This window comes from Marmota flaviventris, chromosome Y, assembly GCF_047511675.1.
Source record: "Marmota flaviventris isolate mMarFla1 chromosome Y, mMarFla1.hap1, whole genome shotgun sequence".
NCBI classification, from domain to species: Eukaryota; Metazoa; Chordata; class Mammalia; order Rodentia; family Sciuridae; genus Marmota; species Marmota flaviventris.
This window is the reverse complement of record NC_092519.1, coordinates 14,647,157-14,668,013: the sequence shown is the minus strand read 5'-3', so window position 1 is coordinate 14,668,013 and position 20,857 is coordinate 14,647,157. Positions and strand designations below refer to the sequence as shown.

The 20,857-nt window shown below is 50.2% G+C and overlaps 1 protein-coding gene across 1 annotated transcript in view; it reads right to left on the bottom strand.

Moving 5' to 3' along the window:
• Positions 1-20,857, bottom strand: part of LOC139703505 (anosmin-1) — a 146,317-nt gene that overhangs the window by 11,493 nt on the left and 113,967 nt on the right. The window lies entirely within an intron of this gene.

The following is a 20,857-nucleotide window of genomic DNA, read 5'->3' as shown; positions in this document are numbered from 1 at the left end:
CTGTGAACATCCTTAGGTGATGCTTCCTGGTGTCTGCAGACGGGTGGTAAGTATGTGTTACAAAGGAACATAGCTATCACCTGCCTTGATCACTAGACACTATGGTGGGGACTGGTTGATTGGGTGGTCAGGGGAAGGCCTCTCAGTTTAAGCTGAGGCTGGGTTAACGGGAAGAAGCCTGTCGGGGAAAGTGTTTGAGCCAGGAGATGCCCTGCATGGAGAGGTGTGATTCTCATGCTTCCAGGCAATAGAGTCCAGCAACTAGCGCTGTCAGGGGGATGAGTAATAAGGGCTGCTTAACAAGGCAGGATGGGTCCTAATCCCATCAGACTGGGTTCCTATAGAAAGAGGAGTTTAGGATGCAGATGTGCACAGAGTAAAGACCCTGGGAGGACAGGCAGGGGACACCTGTATGCTAATGGAAAGGTTGGAGGAAGGCTCAGAAGAATCGGCATCGCTGGCACCTTGGTCTTGAACTCAACTTGCAGAACTATGAGAAAATACATTTCTGTTGTTTAAGCCCCTCACTCTGGAGGGGATGGGGTACAGTAGCCCCAGGAAACCAAGACAGTAGAAATGGAAATATCCCTTCCAGGGACACTGGGTACAGGGATGTTGAAGATTGGCTACTTCTTATTCCTTATTCTATGAACATTGCAGAAAATCTGAAGATACCAAGATGCGCAGAGAGTCAGATCAAAATAACCTGATTGGAAAATGTAAAGTGACTGACTAAAGATACTCAAGTAACTAACAGGATGCTGAATCCTGTCTCTTTTCCACCCGCCTTGGACACAGCCCCTGATACAGTAACTCTTGTCAAGTTGGATCACAGTGAGACCAAACTCAGGATCTCCTGATATTTGGAGATATTTTCCGATTTGGAAACCAACAATTGGTACATATTTAGCTGCACTCTTGCAGGTCCTGCTGGGGAGGTGACCTGGTCAGGGCACCATGACCCCAGTGGGTGGTGGAGGACCAGCCTGGGATTCCCTAAGAGGGTTAAAGGGGCAGCAGGAGTGGGCCTGCAGAGGGGTGGGCTCTTGTGCATATGCAGCAGCACAGCCAGTCGGGGTGTGGGCAGAGGGGCCATGAGGATCAGATGGTGCCCATTCCATAGCAGAGCTATGTATCTGGAGTGATGTTTGCCTGGCACCTCAAGCCAGGTACAGAACTGATAGAATCAGAGGGCAGAGGTGTCTGTGAGAGGGGAGACTGGCACTGCTGCCCCTGGCTGGATGCTCCCCAGTCAAAGACCTTCTCAGGACTCTCTCCAGTTGCCACCAGAAGAGTAGCAGCTAGGGTTCGAGAGAGGATGGCATGCCAGGTCCCTGGGTGTGCCTGCCATGGGGCAGAAACTAGCGCTAGCCTCTCAGCAGGAGAGGTCTAATAGTGCAGAGCTGCCTTGACCTGGACACCTTCCTGGGGCCAAAGGAGGTTTCCAAGAGGAACAGGATGGAGTCACTGTCTGGGGCTCGGAAAATCCACTGCAGGGCCAGGCGAGGTGGTGGAGTGGGGCTGGAGGTGCGCCATGGGAGGCCAAGCCATGCTGGGTGGGGAGTCTGAAGAAGTCAGGGTGCATCACCCATGTAAGAGGTACCTGCAGAACACAGGACCCCAGAGGGGTTCCCAAAGGCTCCCCAAAAGTACTTCAAGTGGAGAGCTACGGATGCCCTTCAGGACCGAGGACCACCAACAGCTAGAGGGATCGCCAGAGGGCCCTGGCCAGGGGAAGACACTTGGCCTTGGTTGTCTGTCTATCCCACCTCTCCTGCCCCCACTTGTCCATGAGCCAGATGAAGCTGGGGGAGGGGAGTGTGTGCAGGGGGAAGGGCAGCCTGGAGGGGGAGGGGCTGCCCCCCACACTCAAGGCCTACTGTGTGCTGAGTGTGAGACACAGGATGGGCACCCCAGGCTCAGCACCCCACGGCCTGAGGGCCAGGTCCAGCCTGGACCACTCACATGGTGACCCTGACGCTTACACACTTAAGTGTCTGACAGAGACAGAGAAGGGGTCTGTGATACCTGCAAAGGACCTGCTTTTCCAAACTCAGTCTCCACACATAAATTTTCTTGAAATATATCCTCAAACTTTGGGGTAACCTCTGTGCATGGCAACTTTGCTGCTACAGATGAGGGGCTGGGCTGCCTGGCAGTTTAACCACCTAGTATTGGCCCCACCCAGAAATGTGTGTGTGTGTGTGTGTGTGTGCGCGCGCACACAGGGATGGGGTAGAGTGGGTGTTGGGGGTTGGACCTACATCCAAGACTGGAGAGAGCTTAGCATTTACAGGAGAGACACAGAGAAATAATGGACCCCAAGGTTCAGGACAATCCTATCCTACAGGGGAGCCCACCCCAAATGCCCAGAGTGTCTCAGTTGATACACTCAGAGGCCGAAGCCCTTCTTCTGTCATTGGCACACAATGCCCTGTCCATCCTAGACATGAATGATACAAACTTTCAAGCTACAAGGTTGATTTTTTTTTTCGGTTTCCCTGAGAAACTCTAGAACACCTACGATTTTTCTCTCAGAGCTTGCCATCCCTCCAGCCCCACCCCAAAGTGTGTTGGTGTATTTCCTGGTCTCTCTTCTGCTCTACCCTGGACACCACGCTCCATGGGAAGAGGCACTGCTAGGGTTAGAGCTGTGTCCCCTGCCTCTCAACAGGAAGACCATGAAGCTCAAGTTCCAATACTGTGTGGAGACTTTGCATACAAAGATCAGCCCAGGCAAAGTATCCAAAGGCCCTGGCCTGGTTTCTGCCCTTCTTTATCACATCAGAAACACAATTTCATACTTTCTGTATCATTTATATAGTGGAATAATATTAACTATGTTAAGGAATACAGAATATCTTACGTTATTATTAGTAATGTGTCCATTACTATTTTAAAATATTTTAACCAACTTCATTGATAAATGATAAGTTCATATTTAATCAACAACATATAAGCTATGTAAATGTAGAGATAAACACATCAGTATGTTACAAAGCACATCCTGAGAACATTGACGGATAGTTATATAACATGATTTATACAAAAAAGGGCTACACACATTATTATACTTCTAATCTTTATTACTTGAAAGCTTGTTATTAAAATTTCCCCTTTTCTTCTTGTAAATTAGCTTACACTGAGAGCAATGTGAGCCATTGTAAATTGGCTGGAGACACTGGATTGGCACAGCTGCCCCTCAGAGACCAGGGAGGCTGCTCCCCCCCCCCCCCCCCATGCACAGGACAGCACCAACCACCGGAAGGTCAGGCCCCACCCTCTACAGTGTCCAGTTGGACAAACTACAGGGGAGAGTCTTGGAAAGAAAGAACAGGACAATCTCTAGGAAAACAAACCTTCTCTATTCCCATCACTACTCTATGAAACAAGAAGCAGCGCTTAACTAAGAAATGGGCACGTGGGCGGAGGGCGCCTCCCTGGTCAGTCTCTTCCCAGGGAGAAGCGGGAGTGGGCGGCCAGGGGTGAGGGGTCAACAGTCTCCTAGAGTGGGGGCTCCTCAGGTGACACAGAGGAGGGCTGAGGGTGGCACACCTGTGAGTCCAAGCAGTGGCCAGTCCGCTGGTGGCCAAGCCTCCCCGTGGGGTAGAGCGGAGTCAGTAGGAGACGATGGTGACTGTAGGTCTGTATCTGAAAAGAAGGCGGCCGTTGGGCCCTCTCGGGGCCGTCAGGGGCACCATGGGGCTGAACGGCCTTCGGGGTTCAGGGGGGCTCTTCTGCTGAGGCTGCTGAGCAGGGCGGCCAGGCCCGAGGCCCCTGGACTGGGGGGCAGTTGCTCCCGGGTCTCCAGCTGCAAGACGGTGTCCTTGGCCGGTGCAGTGCTTGCACCAGGGGACACAGCGGGCACGGCCAGCCAAGGGGTGGCTGGGGGGCAGGCCCTGCCTGGGTCTCCTGGGCACTGGGCGGAAGATTCTGGTGAGAGGTTCTGGCTGGGGCGCGAAGGGCCGCACCACTCCCTTGCTGATCACAGGCACGAAAGCCGAGGGCCGGGGTTCCCGGGTCTTCGGGGGCTCTGGAACCTCAAGCTTGGGATCCTCGGGCTTGGGGACCTCGGGCTTGGGGACTTCGGGCTTGGCGACCTGGGGCTTGGGGACCTCAGGCTGTGGCATCTCAAACCAGAGAGGACCATCAAACTTCTTTTTACCCTTGGTGCACTTGCTGAGGGCCTGGAGCACGGTGGTCTTGGCGCACGGGTCTGGGGTGGGCTCCACGGGTGGGCACTCATAGCGGGTCCCTGGGCGCTGGGGCGGATCGATGAGGACTGTGACCGGGCTGCGGATCCAAGGTTGCCTCTGGGCACCCGGAGGCCGTCGCTTGGTGTGGCCGGGGCGAGGAGCGCTCAGCCCCGCCTTCAAGAGCTGCCAGAGAGGGGGCTTGGGCGCCCCGGGCTGGGCAGCCGGGGGGGTCCGCTGGCCTGGGGCCTTCATTTTGCTCGGCCTTTGGCACGATGCGGGGCAGGGATCGGGAGAGGACAAAGAAGCCCGGGAAGATGAGCGCAGGATGGAAGATCCCCGGGTCCCGGGGACGGCGCACGGACCTGAGGCTGGCAGAACCCGGCTCCTGCGCGCCGCAGGACGGCAGCGCGGCCCAGGCGGTGTGCAGGTACCTGTTCAGGCACCTGGCCAGGGAGCCGCCCATGAGCGCGGGGCTGCGGGGGCTGCTTCCTGATGAGTGGCGTCGAGATCAGAAGCCAAAGGTACACTGTTCAAGTGGTGCTTGGTATCCAGGCAAGCCAAGCAGGTGGGACCCCGGTTGCTATGTCCCCCAACCTTGAGGACACTAGGACGTCACAGCAGGAGGCAACAGCCCAGGTCCCACCCTCTTTGGAGGGCAGCGGGAGCGCAGTCCTCTCTCTGGGCTCCACTGCTCAGGCACACGAGGGCCTTGACCGGCTTCTCCTTTCACCTGAGAAGAATTTCTGCAGTCAGCGATGGGATTAGGATTCCCTGGAGGAACCCAACCAACAGGAGGCACAATGATAAAAAGGGGACTTATTAGGTCGGCTCCTGCGACCAGAAGCTGCAGGCTGGAGAGCTGGGAGAACCAGGAGCCGCACGATCCAGGAGGCTGGGCCCCGGACAAGGGGGATGCACCGTCTTCCCTGGTCCAAGCCCCAAGGCTTCTGGAAACTCCCTGCAGAATCACTGGCAGAGTCCACTTGGGAGGAGGGAAGAAGTCAGAGTGGACAACCTGAGTTGGGCGCAGGACCAATCAAGAGCCCGTTGGAGAAGAAGGGAGCTTGTCTCTGCTGGGCCTCCCTGTGCTATCCAAACAGTCATCCTATTGATCTGAGCTGCCCCCCCCCCCCCCCGCTTTGGGAGGGGTCTCCTCTCCAATTGGCTCTGCCAGAAGCCAATCATTCCTAGACACACCCTCTTGGACACACCCAGAATCTTCTTAATCCTCACCTCTTAAACCAATCCAGTGGACAATTCCACTTAACCATTTCAGCTATTGGAGAGGGGCACTGGCCACACTGTCCACATGAACATAGCTGGGCGTGGGGGAGCCCGCCTGCAGGGTCACCAGCTCAGAAGTCTGAGGCAGGAGGATAGCAAGTTTGAGGCCAGCCTCAGCAACTAGTGAGGCCCCAAGCAGTTTAGCAAGACCATGTCTGTAGATTTAGGCGGAAAAGGGGTTGGGTATGAGGCTTAGTAATTAAGCACCTGCCCCTGTGTTCAACCCCCAGAAACCTCTCCCCCAAACTGACCATAATAAACTGGGATGCGCTCTTAGGGAAAAATAAACAACTAATCTTATCAGGAAGGATGGTTAGGTTTCATTCTCCTGAGATGGTTGTTAATATCACTTTTTGCAATTTAGCTTTTATGGAAATGGCTAAGACCATCTAGGATGATCTATTTATGCCGGCAGTGTTGATTTTACATGGACTTTCCCGTAATGGTCAGCTCCACATGTTCATATATGATGGTTTCCTTCATTTCTCTTGTTAATGTTGGAGTAGAGTGAGGCGCGTTTCCCACTAATGGTTGAAAATATTCAACTTCAAAAACAATTATCAACGGGTTGCCGGGGAATCGATTGTAGTGTTTGTGTTTGGAAGTCTGTTGAAGGTGGTGTGAATCGGTCATTATTGGAGAAAATCACACCTATGAGAAAGCAACTGGGAAGTCCCAAATGCTAAAATGGAAGGGGGTGGAGACAAAATACAGAAACTAAGGAGGCAACAAACTACAGTGCAGCACCCGATCACCCAGGTTTAAAATGAGGACTGAGTGGAGAAGACAGTTGGAGAAGGAGTTGGAATGAGCCCGTGTGGACAGTGAGCTTCAATCCAGGGCAGAGGAACAAGCAGAAGAGAGAAAATTCACAGAGCCCCAGGCCTAACCCAGGTCACTGTCACCACCCCCAGGAGTGACAGAATTCTCCCAGTTACACCCCAATTCTTTACTAAACAACAACTTCAGGAGTCAAGAGGCTCACAGCCACTCACATTTCTGAAATGTGTGCGAGTGCGATTCTCCAGCAGATCGCCAACATGATAGTAAGGAGACTATGTTTTATGTCCACGTGAATTTGTCCTGTTACTTACCTTAAATCCTATGCACACAATAATTTTTCACTAGAGTGGTAAGAACTTTTTTATTTTTTGTATACGTCAAGATTGAATCACTGTTGTTTTTCTGGACGAAATTGAGAGCAGAAATGCATCCACAAGAAGGGTCACTCAAGTGTACAGTGACCAATGGGCAGGCAGACACGGTGCCTGCTGAAGTATTGGGGTGTGTCTCTGAGTGTATAAGAACGTCTCTTCCACTTTGGGGTGAAGTCTGCTTTCTACTCCAGAGTAGTCATAAATACTAAAAAAAAATCAAAGTTTCATGCTATTTTTTCAAATATCCAATTTGGAACTCATTTGTTTTTGTTTTTGTTTGGTACTGGGGACTGAACTCAGGGGCGCTTGACCACTAAGCCACTCCCCCATCTGTATTTTGTATTCTATTTAGAGACAGGGTCTCACTGAGTTGCTTTGGGCTTCAGTTTGGCTGAGGCTGGCTTTGAACTCATGATCCTCCTGTCTCAGCCTCCTGAGCTGAAGGGATTAAGGGCATGCCCTCACCATGAGGCTAATCTAATTTTATAGAATGAGAGGATTAGAGATTGTCTCTTAAATCCATTTATATTTTGGAGAGTTAGAAGAATATTCCAGTTCCTCAAGGTAACCATAAAATATTTAGAGTCTGTCAACCTTAAAACTATTCCTCCTGCAGCTAAGAAAGCAAACTACATTTCTGTTAAAGACCATGTAACCTATTACAGCCTTCAAGGGAAACTTTGTGGCATGAACATTCATCCTCGGCCTGCATAAAATGTTTATCACTAAACCCCTAGTAGCCTGCACTAGCCATCAGGGGCCCTCTGAATTGAGCACTGTGGATTTCACTGGACCAAGGTCCACCAACAGCTAGAGGGATCCCCAGAGGGCCCTGGCCAGAGAGACAGCACTTGGCCTTGCTTGTCTGTCTATCCCACCTCTCCTGTCCCCACTTGTCCATGAGCCAGATGAAGCTGGGGGAGGGGAGTGTGTGCAGGGGGAAGGGCAGCCTGGAGGGGGAGGGGCTGCCCCCCACACTCAAGGCCTACTGTGTGCTGAGTGTGAGACACAGGATGGGCACCCCAGGCTCAGCACCCCACGGCCTGAGGGCCAGGTCCAGCCTGGACCACTCACATGGTGACCCTGACGCTTACACACTTAAGTGTCTGACAGAGACAGAGAAGGGGTGTGTGACACCTGCAAAGGACCTGCTTTTCCAAACTCAGTCTCCACACATGAACTTCATTGGAATACAGCCTCTGGCTTTGGGTGCCTCAAGTCCGTGGTTAATTTTCTACTATCAATGCAGAACTGGGTTTTCCCAACAGATGCCAGGTGTCTGAAAAGCTGGGCAGATTTAGCTTCTGTCCCTTTCAGAAAAGCTACTTGACCCCTAAAGGAGACCATTGTGTGTGATCCTAAAGTCAGTCTAGCAGGGGATATAACAAAGGTAGCTCATTGTAATGTGTTTCTGGAATGTGGAAACTGTAATGGTGTATGCTTTTTAACTCTTCAGATATATTTGACTTTATATTTTATTCAAAAATAAGCACCTATGAATTTTATTTATTTTAATTTGGGGGGGGGGCACGGTATCAGGGATTGAACCCAGGAGCACCTACCACTGAGCCACATCCCTAGCACATTTTATTTGGACCCGGGTCTTGCTGTGTTGCTTAGGGCCTTTCTAATATTCTGAGGCTGGCTTTGAACTTGAGATCCTCCTGCTTCAGCCTCCTGAGCTCCTGGGAGAACCTATCAATGTAACCATTGAATGACTTGTAACATATGTCAAACACTCTGAAGCATAGAAGAGAAGCCCAGGAGTGTGGTATGTTCTCAGTTTGCATGGAATTCCCAGGGTGCGGCTCTCTAGCTATAGAAATCAGGATAAGCTATGTATTTGCAGGGCCCAGGACAAAATTAAAATGAAAGGCCTCTTCTTCAAAAACGACTCAACATTTCAAGAGTGCAACAGCAGGATTTTCAACCAAGGCTGAGTCCCTTGGAGGTCAGAGGCTTCTGTGAGTGCCCAGGGTGTGTGCCCAGGACGTCAGCCTAGGCAGGAGATGGACTAAGCATAAAAGGAATTAGATGATGTTTTTGAAGTTATTATTCACTCATCTTTATTCTCCTTCTCCTTTCCTTCTCCTCCTCTCCTCCTCCTCCTCCTTTGCCTTCTTCTTGTGACACAGCCTCTCATGCTGTTTCCTAGGTTGCTCTGAATTTCCTGGGCCCAGACCCTCCTTGACAAAGACTTTGCATGGCCACCAGCCATCTAGAAGGCCTTTGTCCTCCCCAGGTCCTAGAGTCACATGGGGCCTACAAATAGGCACAACTTTGGGCTTCCTGGGAATTGTGGATTTCCACTTTGGTTTTTAATTTTTCTTGTGGGTTCAAGGCACTGACCTTGGTCTTCAAGGGTCTCAGCATCCCCAAACTCTGCACCTGATACAAAGGTACAGGAAATTCAAATGCTCTTTTTAGCAGTAGCTCTTCTTAACCACAGTGGCTAATCCACTTTAGATCTTAGTATTGGTGAGTGAACCAATCTTGGTTCATTTCCTGGCTCCTAAACCACAGACCTGTCCTCTCGCACGCAGCCTCGTTCTGTGGAAGGAGGCTCCCAGGGTGGATGCACCTGCAGGGGACATAGACGTGGCTCCCCCTTGCCCATGTGTAACATGTCAGTCTAATTACTTAGATCATTCTTAAACATCTGTGTGTCCATATCTTGAATTTGAGTACATCTAGTTATTGTGAAAGCACCTTTCTTATAATTAATTAATTAATCTATTTATTTATTTTGTAGATCTCTCAAAAGTGACCTTTTATTCACTTTGGGAGATATTGGCTCTCTTTAATATGTTCTATATTTATTTTGAAAAAATAACACTCACTTAGTGCAATGTGTAAAAGGTACCACCGGACGCCGGGTGAACACCTCTCCCTCCTCTGCCGTCAGCTCTCCCCCTCTCTGTTACCAGTGTCCCCCATCCCAACGTTCCTCCTCCATCCTTCTGTCCAACCAACACTTTCCTGGTGCCCGCTCTGTATAGAGGAAGACACAGAGGTTCAGAGAGGACCGAAGCCCACCCCCCCACCTGACAGCCCCTGGCTGTGGTCAGGTCCCAGCATTCTCATCTGCGAGGGGGGACAGTGACACTTGCCTCGTGAATGATTGAGAGGAGATAGGTAAGGTGGCTGGCAGAGACCCAGGTCCTACGGCTTCCGCTGTGAACAAGCCCAGTGGGCCTGTCCTCAAGGACTCTGCCCCGCGGCCCTCCGGACTTGCTTCTTGCTTCCCCCTTCTCACTGTTCCACTTTGGATCGGGCTCCTTCTCTTGCCGCTGACCTAGAATCCTCCATGTCACCTCCTCCCACCACAAGGAGGCCCACGCACAGGCCAGGCCCTTCCAGCAGCTGCGAGCTGGAGCCTGGGAGTGGCCCGGCCTCAGAGTGCCTGCGAGAATCTTCAACCAAATTCTCCAGTTGCCCATTCACCAGAATCATCTTGTCAGGTGCAGCAACGCCAATTGGTTCTGGCCTCTGTGTTCTGGACGGATGGCGTTCAGCCAGGGGAGGGGAAGTGGGGAGCAACCACCAACCCTCCCACTTATTCAGGTGTCATTGTTTGGTTCTCCTTGGAGAAAGCCACTGAACTGTTTCAAAACGCTGATGACATCTTGCCCACCTCTGCCCGCAGAGAAGACCAAGTTCTCAGTCTGCAAGTACCCCCATGCCAATGTGCTGATATATTTGGCAAACTGTTCTTACTGCACTACCCAGCACACTACCCAGCACAGTACCCAGCACACTACCTAGCACAGTACCCAGCACACTACCTAGCACAGTACCCAGCACACTACCTAGCACACTACCCAGCACAGTACCCAGCACACTACCCAGCACAGTATCCAGCACATTTCCCAGCACACTACCTAGCACAGTACCCAGCACACTACCCAGCACACTACCTAGCACACTATCCAGCACACTACCTAGCACACTACCCAGGACACTACCCAGCACACTACCCAGCACAGCATCCAGCACACTATCCAGCACAGTACTCAGCACACTACCCAGCACACTACCCAGGACACTACCCAGCACAGCATCCAGCACAGCATCCAGCACACTACCCAGCACAGTACCCAGCATACTACCCAGCACACTACCCAGGACACTACCCAGCACAGCATCCAGCACACTACGGGTCGCTGTAGCTATGCACACATTGCTGATTGACATGGATACAAGCGAGAGGTGGGTGTTTTAGATGATGTCTCTGTTGTGCAAACATCATAGAACAAAGGCGTATGTACACAAACGACTCTCGGCTGTCTCTTAGGGGAATGCCATTGTGTATGTGGCCCCTCATTGACAGAAATGTCATGTGACTGTATTTTTAAGTGACCTGCACATTTTTTCCCATGTTTCTTCAGGTCAAGATTCTCCTTTGGGCATCCCCTAAAACTCTTACAGAGCACCCAGTAGGAATGCATGTGGTAGAACGGTTGATTTTTATCAGATCCACGTAGGGTTGCAATTAGAAGAGATCACTCATTGTCCTCAGATGCATTAAAGGCAAAGACACTTTATTTTTTATGTTATGCAGACCAGTGCTATGCTGTGTTGAATCTTGCGGGGCACACATCACACGCCACAGAGTACCAACTCCCTCTTGACTCAAAACACTTGTGAAATTCTCTGAGCAGGAGCAGCGTTTAGGAAGGCATCGGAAGGCTGTCACGGAGGATTTTAATTTCGCCCCAGAAGCCCCTTCTCTTCCGATACAGCTTTACCATAAAGAAACACACTGGGCCGCACAACAGGAAGCCCGCCCCAGAAGTCACTGGCCCACGTTGAGAAAGCCTGCTCTGTGCCCTGCCCTGCTGCCCTCTGGCTCTGCTGTCACCTGCCCCAGCTCAGTCATCAACACTGAGAAATTCATGGTGGACAGAGATGAAGGAAACTCCCTAGTTTATTTGGATATTCCTAGAATTTCTGCTGAGGCCCTCTTTCTCCCCCACCCCCCACTCTGTGACAGTGTGTCCTTTCTCCTGACCCTGAGGTTTCTAAAGAAGCCTGCTCAGGTATTGGGTGACACCCTCCATTTGATATTGTCTGCTGTCAGCCAGGACATGGGAGTTGGGGAGAAGGAAAAGCGGGGTGGGTGGGTGCAGGAGGGGGTCATGTCCACTGGACCTGGGGTGGGACTTTCCAACTGTGGCAGTTGGAAGGGCATCTCTAGGCCTCCCACTCAGGAGAGGGACTTGGGCTCACCCTGAAGGGGCAAGTGTCAAGGAATCTGGGGACACGTTGTGCTGTCCTATAAGAGGATGACCTTACCCGACAGCTGAAGTAGGAGTCCTGGGGCAAGGGGCTTTGGGATTCATGGCCACAGAAGGAAGCATCACATCACAGGGCAGCCTCTCAAAGAACTCATTATTTTGTGAACCCCACAGCTACTCAAAGAGTAGAACTTCTAAGGTAAAAAAGATGAAGAAGTAATACAGAGTCTTTACCTGGGCGTGGTTTTGACTCCACCAAGGAAATGTGTGTTTGTGGTGTGTGTGTACATATGTGTGTGTGTGTGTGTGTGTGTGTATGTGCACAGGGATGGGGTAGAGTGAGCGGTGGGGGTTGGACCTACATCCATGACGGGAGAGAGCTGTAGCATTTACAGGAGAGACCAGAGACAAATAATAGAGCCCAAGGTTCAGGACAATCCTATCTTAGAGGGGACAGCCACCCCACATGCCCAATATGTCTCAATTGATGAAATCAGAGCCAAAGTCCTTCTTCTATGTCATTGACACACAGTGCCCTGTCCATTCAGCTACAAGCTTGATTTTTGAGTCTCCCCTAGAAGATCTGGAACTCCCCCTCTCTGTCTCTCAGAGCTTGCCATCCCTCCAGCTCCACCCCAAAGTGTGTTGGTGTATTTCCTGGTCTCTCTTCTGCTCTACCCTGGACACCACGTTCCATGGGAAGAGGGACTGCTAGGGTTAGAGCTGTGTCCCCTGCCTCTCAACAGGAAGACCATGAAGCTCCAGTTCCCAAACTGTATGGAGACTTTGCATAGAAAGATCAGCCCAGGCAAAGTGTCCAAAGGCCCTGGGCCTGGTTTCTGCCCTTCTTTATCATGTCAGAAACACAATTTCATACTTTTTATATCACTTATGTAGTGGAACAATATTAACTGTATTAAACAACACAGAATGTATGACATTATCACTAGTAATGTGCCCATTAATATTTCGAAATATTTCAACCAGCTTTATTAATAAATGATTAATTGAATTCCTACTGAATTGACAACATACATGCTATGTAAAGGTTCAAATATACACATAAATATGAATTAAAATACATTCTTTATATTTTAAATAATAGTTATATGAACTAATTCCTGCAGACGACATTGTGCTATACAAACTGTCTACTTCTAACCTTTATTGTTTGAAAATATGTAACTAAAATTTCTTCTTTTTTGAATGCAACTCAAGATTGGTAGCTTTCCAACAGTCTGGTTGTTTGGAAATTGGCTGGAGACACTGTGGACTGGCTCAGCTGACCCTCAGAGACCAGGGAGGCTGCTCCCCGCCCCCCCCCCCACCCATGCACAGGACAGCACCAACCACCGGAAGGTCAGGCCCCACCCTCTACAGTGTCCAGTTGGAGAAACTACAGGGGAGAGTCTTGGAAAGAAAGAACAGGACAATCTCTAGGAAAACAAACCTTCTCTATTCCTATCACTGCTCTATGAAACAAGAAGCAGCGCTTAACTAAGAAATGGGCACGTGGGCGGAGGGCGCCTCCCTGGTCAGTCTCTTCCCAGGGAGAAGCGGGAGTGGGCGGCCAGGGGTGAGGGGTCAACAGTCTCCTAGAGTGGGGGCTCCTCAGGTGACACAGAGGAGGGCTGAGGGTGGCACACCTGTGAGTCCAAGCAGTGGCCAGTCCGCTGGTGGCCAAGCCTCCCCGTGGGGTAGAGCGGAGTCAGTAGGAGACGATGGTGACTGTAGGTCTGTATCTGAAAAGAAGGCTGCGGTTGGGCCCTCTCGGGGTCGTCAGGGGCACCATGGCGCTGAACGGACTTCGGGGCTCAGGGGGGCTCCCCTGCTGAGGCTGCTGAGCAGGGCGGCCAGGCCCGAGGCCCCTGGACTGGGGGGCAGTTGCTCCCGGGTTTCCAGCTGCAAGACGGTTTCCTTGGCCGGTGCAGTGCTTGCACCAGGGGACACAGCGGGCACGGCCAGCCAAGGGGTGGCTGGGGGGCAGGCTCTGCGGGGATCTCCTGGGACCCGGGAGGAGGGTTGGTGACAGAGGACCCAGCTGGGGTGCGAAGGGCCGCGTCACTCCCTTGCTGATCACAGGCACGAAAGCCGAGGGCCGGGGTTCCCGGGTCTTCGGGGGCTCCGGACTCTTAGGGGGCTCTGAGACCTCAAGCTTAGGGACCTTGGGCTCGGGGACCTCGGGCTCGAGGACCATGGGCTCCAGCATCTCGAACCAGAGGGGCTCATCCAACTTCCTCTTGCCCTTGGTGCACTTGCTGAGGGCCTGGAGCACGGTGGCCTTGGCGCACGGGTCTGGGGTGGGCTCCACGGGTGGGCACTTGTAGCGGGTCCCTGGGCGCTGGGGGGCTTTGATGAGGACTGTGACCGGGCTGTGGGCCCCAGGGCGCCTCCTGGATCCTGGAGGCTTGGGGTGGCCGGGCCGAGGAGCGCTGCGTCCCTGCTTCAAGAGCTCCCGGAGAGACTGCTTGGGCCGGGTGGGCTGCGCAGCCGGGAGGTCCGCTGGCACGAGCGGGGGCAGGGTTCGGGAGAGGACAAAGAAGCCCGGGAAGACGAGCTCAGGATGGAAGAGCCCGGGGTCCCGGGGACAGCGCCGCGGCCTGGGGCTGGCAGAACCGGGCTCCCGCGCGCAGCCGGGCTGCGGCGCGGTCCAGGGGCTGCGCGGGTGACTTTTCAGGTACCTGGTCAGGTAGCCGCCCATGAGAGCGGTGCGTGGGGGGCTGCTTCAGGATGGGCGGCCTCGAGATCAGAGACCAAAGGGACACTGTCCAAGTGGCGTTGGTATCCAGCGGGCCCCGGTTGCTAGGACCTCACAGGCCTGAACGTCACAATGAGTGGTCCCGGCGGGGCCTCGGGCTCTTGGGAGGGCCAGGGAAGCCTCATCCTCTGTCCTTCCACCGCGGGTCCTGTACCCTAGCAGGGCCTCGCTCCTGCCTCTACTTTTTTAGAATTCACAGGAAATATAAAAAGGGGACTCATTAGGTCGGCTCCTGCGACCAGAAGCTGGACAGTTTGAGGCCAGCCTCAGCAACTAGTGAGGCCCCATGCAGTTTAGCAAGACCATGTCTGTAGATTTAGGGGGGAAAGGGTTGGGTATGTGACTTAGTAGTTAAGTGCCCCTGGACTCAACCCCTAGAAACCTCTCCCCCAAACTGACCATAATACACAGGGATGCGCTCTTAGGGGAAAACAAACAACTAATTTTATCAGGAAAGATGGTTATGTTCCATCTCCTGGGATGGATGGATGGATGTTAATGTCACTTTTTTCAATTTAGTGTTTAAGGAAACGGCTAAGATCATCCTGGATGATATAATTACACTGGCAGTGTTGATTTTATATGAACTTTCCCACAAGGGTCAGCTCTACATGTTCATATATGATGGTTTCCTCTCCGAACACCAGTGCTATGTCCTTTCCTTCATTTCTATTGGTCATCTTGGAGTAGAGTGAGGCGCGTTTCCCACTAATGGCAGGAAACTTTTAATTTCAAAAACAAATTGTCAATGGGTTGTTGGGGAATTGATTGTACTGCTTATAAGTCTATTAAAGGTAGTGTGTATCCATCTTTTTTGAAGAAAATTTCCTTTTCAAAGCACACCTATGAGAAAGCAACCGGGAAGTCCCAAATGCTAAAATGGAAATATCTGGGGACAAAATACAGAAACTAAGGAGGCAACAAATTAGAGTGCGGCACCCATTCACCCAGGTTTAAAATGAGGACTGAGTGGTGAAGACAGTACTAGACTCACTGAGGAAGTGTCCAAAGTTTTGAGGTCACACAGGGCCAAGTGTCTGGCACTTAGGGTGGGGTCAGCCAGTGGGTGGAAGGGAATGAATGAGATACCTGTCTTCACTCCATGTGAGGTCATTTTTTTTTTTTTTTGCCAATTCTTTGTTTAAGAAAGGGTCTCCAGATCTGTGATGTGAAAAGAGGTTTCTAAAAGAGTCAGATGGGATATGAAAGCAAGTGTGATTGCATTCCAGTAAAATCTTTCTTAGGTACCAAACAGGTTTAGGGTGGGTATGGCCCCTGGGCCCTGGTTTGCACATCTCTGATAAAGAGCTATTAGCATCCATTAACAATGAAGAAAAGGAGCACTTGAACAAATATTAAAAATCACATCCAGTTTGACAAACTTCCAAGCAAACGGTAATGGAGATTGAATCCCGGAGCTGTCTGAGAGTAAAATATGTCCTCCTCACCAGGTACCAAATCTGTTAGCTACTAAGTGGGACAGGCACGTTTACAGGCCAATTCCTAACACATCTTCAATATGGTGTTGGTTTTCTTCTAGCTAAAACTGTTTGCAGAAACTCACAAAGAACCAGCTGTGATATTTAAGATCCCAGGAACACTATTTATTGTTTTCTTTTAGGTTCCAAGATAATACTTGGATCATTTCATATTGAACTGAGCTTTTCTAGAAAGGTTCACACCTGCCATCTCTGTGACCCTCACCTGAGCATGCCCAGAGTGCTCAAGTCTGCCACCTTTAAATGTCTGTGTTCCCCGTCTGAACCTTTCACAGTGACTTTGAGCTGAGCATGCACAGACATGTGTCCACCAACTTCTTTTCTCCAACCATGATCCTGAACTGACCGTGTCAGAAATGTACATCCTCACCCAGAAATGCTCAGGGAGGGGTCCAGCCCCAACGTGAATATGGATAGACTCCCAGAATAAAATTCTCATGTTCCTTTCTGTGGGGAGAGCTTTGCTTTGCAGGCAGCCCCAGTGCTGTCCTTAATCACTGTAGGTAATACCTCTTCTCCATTTTTTAATTTTCTTGCTGTGCCCAATAGCTGTGCATTCTTCAAGAAGTGGATCTCTTGCACTGGGTTGTGAGTGTTCATAGACAACTCACACAACTTAGTAATGATGAAAAAAAAAAAAGAAAAACAACACGTTTCCCTTTCATGTACTGAATTGACAGTTTGCACCCGCAGACATTGTGCTCTTTGATGGAAGTCTTCTCTGCCTCTTGAAGTTCCAATAGCCCTTGGAGAGGTGCATTAAGATACATTGATTCTAGACAGATGGGCAATGTGGCATCAAGGTTTCCTAACAAAGCTAGGATGCCCCCATTCTTTGGAAGGTGGGAGGAAGAGGGAAGGCGAGGCTGAGTGGGGAAAACTCTCCCTAACCAGGGGAAGGCAGGGGGCATTAGGGAGGGTCAGGCTGCCGAAGAGACTTGGCATGGCCCGTGCATTGTTTCCTTGGGGTGACCTCTCCACTAAGTGACCTATCTCAAGGACTGTTAAAGGTGATGCACAGGGCCCCAGGTCTAATGGTTGTGGCCACCAGCATGGAGTGACATAATCCCAGTTCTACCCCACGTCTTTACTAAACACACATTCAGCAGTCAAGATGCTCACGGGGCCTTTTCCATTTCTAAAGTCTTTGAACATCTTTGATCTTCTCCAGCAGATAATAAAGTTGGCCGTCAAGATGCTATGTCTTATGTCGACGTGAATTTCTTCTTGCTATTTGCTTTTAAATCCTGTGCAAACTTTAATCTTTCTCTAGAGAAGCAAGAACTTATTTTTGCATACCTTGGGATTGAACCACTGTAGTTTTACTGGAAGAAATGGAGGGCAGAAATCCATTCACAAGTAGGGTCGCTCAAGTGTGCCAGGGCTACGGGACAGTCACACACTGTGCACGCTGAAATGCTAGGGTGTGTGTCTGAGTTTGTAGGACCATCTCTTCCACTTTGGCATGAAATCTGCTTTCTATTCTATAGTAGCCCTAAGTACTAAGAAAATCAAAGATCCATGCTATTTTTTCAAACATCCAAATTGAAACTAACTTTACAGATTAAGATATTCAGAGTATTCTCTCCATTTTTTTCATATTTTTGAAAGTCAGAAGAATATTCCCATTATAGGAGGTAACAATAAAATATTGAGAGTCTGTCATCCTTGGAGTTATTCCTCCTGCCTCCAAGAAGGCACACTACATTTCCATTAAAGACAGAGTTACCTCCTACAGCCTTCAAGGGAAACTTTTATAAAACTGCATGCACATTCAGCTTCTGCCTGCATGAAAATATTTATCATTAAAACCCCTGGTAGCCTGCAGACCTGGAAGAATATAACTCAAAAAGTAATTTATATGCTGACAGTTACTACTCCCCCACTTCCTATAAAATATAATTTCTCTTGCTTAGAGTGTAAAGTCCTAATTATTCTTTACTTCCAGGTGGATCATGATGAAATATGGAGTGTTCTTGTAAAAGTCATACAGTAGTGTCTATGAGATTATATATCAAGCTTCAGATATAAAAGCTTGACAAACATTCAGCTCTATCCCACATAATCTGTTACAAAGCCAGTCTCTTCTGTAAAATAACCAGAGACCCGAGCAATGTAGGTCGCTGTAGGGAGTTTGCTCTGTGTTTTTGCTTTCATTACTTTTCTGAATCTACAAGAGGTGCAAGATTATCCGTCAGCTGAATGCAGCTATTTCTAGGGAATTAGTCTTTAGGATAAAGCCGCTATTGTGAGGTTGGCCGTCATACTCTCTTGGGTCAGGAAAGACACTGTCTAATTTTTAAAGATGATTATACAAGATCCTAACCCTTAGGAATCAATGAAATATCTTGGTGGTCAGGATCTTAATATTACGTATGGCAACTTACTCACTTAGCAGATCTAATTCTAGTGTCTATTCACAGGGTAGAAACTCTCACCCAGAAAGAGAATTCGTCTGGTATGGTTAGCCACATGACTCAAATATGCAAACATCCTGGAAAAGACAGAGGACGTTGGTTGCTGGAAAATAACAAAAAAATACCATTTCTGTCTCCCTTGTCCTTGTTTTTACTCCTGTATCAGATGGATCAACCAAATGACACCTATAGAAAGCTCTGGAATGTCCTAGGAAAGAGGTTGGATGGAAAAACCAGACTAAGGAAGAGCATGCTTTTAAAATGAAGGCTGAGAAGATCCATCCAAGGTACCTTGAAGGTTTAGGAAAGGGATACCTTGTTCATCCCGTCTCACTCGTATGCATGGTGCAGTGATTATACACAGGAGTCAGGATGGATAACCCATACAGACAGATGACCCACGTGGGATCACACAGACAGATAACCAGTGGTGTCTCACCAGGACAGATGCTCACAACAGCGGACACAGGTGTGTGAGTTGGGAAGGCAGGCGTGGGTCTAGACACCACCGAGTAGAGTCTGCCTTAGGCAGACGGATGAACGGTCCACTTGGATTACAGAGGAGAACCCTGGGGTAAGGGAGAGATGTGCTTACACAAGAGGGGATTTATCTTACTGAGAGGGAGGGGCTTAAAATAGACTGTGGAATGTGGCCTAAGGGGACAGAGAAAGGATTGGGACCTTACTCAGAAGAAGGAGATCCTCAAAGATCTCCCTGAGGAGGCTGAGGCAGGAGGATCATGGGTTCAAAGCCAGCCTCAGCAATAGCAAAGTGCTAAGCAACTCAGTGAGACCCTGTCTCTAAATAAAATGCAACATAGGGCTGGGGCTGGGGCTCAGGGGTCGAGTGCCCCTGAGTTCAGTCCTTGGTATCAAAAAAAGAAGTCACTGAGTTTGCAGAGCTGGGTGAGGAGGGCCCAGGAGGACTGAGAAGGCCAGGCACGTGCTGAGGCCAAGGAGCGCTCCACAGACGTTTTCACGTGAGGGGGACCACAGCCAGACAGACCCCGGGTGATGTAACCTCAACAATGAGCAGTTGAGGTGGCAGCTTTTCCCTGTTGCTCCTGTTCTGGGAAGACACACATATTAAATTACGGGAGTTGGCAGACCCACTCCAGTTGCTAACAGGGAAAGAATGTTGTTGACTGGGAAGAGCCCGGGTGCAGAGGGACATGCCCGTTTCACAGCACGGGTGGAATCCCCACTGTCCACGGGAAAAGAAGTGATGCAGACGTTGGATGCAATTTGATAAGATTTTGGTGTTGGAGAGAAATAAGGCGGATCGCGGCTGAGGATAGGGTTTGGGGGGAAACAACAAGAAAAGAAAGTGGAACTCTACAGGATGAGGATTTGAATTTCATGAGAAAGAGATGACATGGTTTGAGCTTGAGGAACAGCTGGACAGAGGTCACATGTGATTTAAAATCGGAGACAAAGGACTTTCTGGCCCTGGTGATGGGGGAAGGGGCTCACGAGTTCATGGTTGGAGGCACTGGGTCTGGGGGGCCTGCTGCCCTGCAGGTGGAGGTGCTGAGAGGCAGCTCAAAGCAGCACCGGTCAGAGGGAGGCAGAGGGAGGCACTAGCAGGTGGTCCAGGCACGGGAGAGAATGGCCTCCCGCCTCCTTCTCCCTCCCAGGCTGGGTCCTCTGCCCTGCGTGCTCTGGCCAGCCCTTCCTTATCTGTGCCCTGCTTCTGTATGGAAAGGTGTCTGTGTGTCAGGAGCGCACAGAGGACGGGGGCTCACGGGGAAGAATGTGGCGCTCTTTCCCCTCCTCCATGTTAGCTCTAGGCTCTGCAGGCAATGCACAGGGTCTTTATTTTACATTTATCTCCCAAATTCAAGATCAGGCACTTCTAAGGCGGAGACCAGAATACATCCAGGGTTGGGGAAAATGTCTACGTGTGTGTGCGCACATATGTGTGTGTGTGTGTGTGTGTGTACACTCAGCCCTCCATATCTGTAGGCTCTACATCTGTGGATTCAACAGTATTCCCTCAAAAATACTTGGGGAAAACATTGCTGTTGTATGGAGCACATAAGGACTTTTCCTTGTTATATTTTTTTAATCTTTATTTATTTATTTACTTTTATGTGATGCCTCACCCATGGGAGGCAAGGGCTCTACCACTGAGCCCCACCCCCAGCCCCTTTTCTCGTTAATAGTTCCTAAACGATACACTAGACCGACCATGCACGCCATAGTATTGACGTTGTATCGTAAGTCATGATGGTTTAAGGTGCATGGGGTATGTGTCCTGGGTTAGCTGCAAAGACTGTGGTATTTTATGTAAAGGATTTGACTTCCCT